Genomic DNA, 1,895 nt, shown 5'->3' with positions numbered 1-1,895 from the left:
CTTTGCATCGATGACAGATATTTGAGGGTTCCATAATGTGAAAAGACAAACCCCTAACCATTTGCAAAGCCCTTCCGGTTTTCACTGGTGTGAAGCAGGACCTGGCTCCTCCCCAGGCCCTTCCTGTTCAGGCACTGCCTGAGCTGATCCTGCTGTGCTCTTGCCGTGGCTCAGGCCTGTGTGAAGGCCAGGCCAGCTTGTCCACATGGGCTGGTGAGCAAGCACTGGCCTGCAGGCTGTGAAGAGGACAGAGCCAGCCAACCCCCTCACAAGCAGCTGTCTACAGCAGAGGTCCTCACTCTTTGGGCTCTTGATTTCCTTCTCCCATTGCCCTGTCATTTCATAAAACAGTAGCATTTTCATGCCTGTGCCTTACTTCCTTCCCCTTTGGGAAATGATCTCATGTCATCTGAACAAAGGTTTAATGTAGGCTGTAGAGCACTATCCACAATCAGCTGCAGAGGACAGGTATGATGGAGAAGTGAATCTAGAAGCAATAGAAGCTCCATACAGCCAGGAATGTAAACTGCAGTCTGCAGAGTGTTCTGTGACCACCAGGTGCTCATTGTTTCAACCTCCCCATCCAGGGAAAAATGCCTTTTGTCTGATAGGCTCTCATACTGATTTGATGGAAATGCAGTAAGCCTTAGTCCAGATGGGTAGAGAATGTGGACTAAGATTCCACCAAAGCAACAGGTGAAGCCCTTCTGGTTTTTTTGTCTACAAGGGGTCAATCAGTGGTCCAGAAGAGCCTGTGGAAGTTTGCACTCTGCATTCCTGTTACTGCAGAGGCTGGCTGCAGCAGGGTAGAGCTAGGCTGGGGCTACATTAAGCACTGGCTTTTGTCCATCTGTGCTGCTATAACAAAATACCTGGGACTGGGTCATTTATGATATGTTTACAATAGAAAATGTTTACAATAGAAACATTTCCTACGGTTCTGGAGGCTGAGAGGTCTGAGATGAAGGTGCTGGCAAGTTGAGTGGTAAGAGCTGCTCTGCTTCAAGGTGGTGCCTTATGTCCTCACTTGGCAGAAGGTGGAAGAACAAAAAGCCATCAAACTCAATCCTTCAGTCCTTTTATAAGGATGCTGATCCCATCCATGAGGGCTCTGCCTTCAAGACTTAATCATTTAAAGGTCCTACCTTCTAATATCTCATTGGCCATTAAGTTTCTACACAGGAATTTTGAAGGACACATTCAGATCATAGCATAGCATTCCACCCTTGGCTTCTCAAGTGTACGTTCTTAAATGAAGACATTAATTCCATCCCAATAGCTCCCAAAATCTTAACTTGTTCCGGCATCAACTTTAAATTCTAAGTCCAAAGTCTGTAAACATGGGTAAGACCAACTCAAGGTGTGATTCATCCTGAGCCAAATTTCCCTCCAGCTGTCAAATCAAACAAGTTACATGCTTCCAAAATACAACGGTGGAATAGGCATAGGATAGATATTCCCATTTAAAGGGGAGAAATAGGAAGAAGTAGCTTAGTCCTAAGTAAGTCCAAAACACACCAGGTAAACAACATTAAGTCTTGAGGCTTGAGGATAGTCTTTGACTTTATGTCTCACCTTCCAGTCACACTGGGGTGAGGGTTGGGTCCCCAAGGCTCCAGGCAGCTCCACCCCCATAGCTTTACTGGGTGCAGCCCATGCCCTCGCTCTCACTGGTTGGAGTCCTGTGCATGCAGCTCTCCCAGCCTGGCATTGCACACTGGTGGCTGTATAGGTCCAGGGTCTCAGGGGCAGCCCTGCCCCAGTCGCTGTGCTGGGCATTGCCTGGGAAGGTGTTCTCTGTGGTGGCCCTGCCCCACAGCATTTCTCTGCCTGCATTTGATGCCCCTCAGTCCTTGACATATATCACTCACTTGGTTTTCTGGCTGCCAAGTCTC

The sequence above is a fragment of the Pan troglodytes genome, chromosome 12 (assembly GCF_028858775.2).
Source record: "Pan troglodytes isolate AG18354 chromosome 12, NHGRI_mPanTro3-v2.0_pri, whole genome shotgun sequence".
Taxonomy (NCBI): domain Eukaryota; kingdom Metazoa; phylum Chordata; class Mammalia; order Primates; family Hominidae; genus Pan; species Pan troglodytes.
This window is presented reverse-complemented; position numbering follows the sequence as displayed.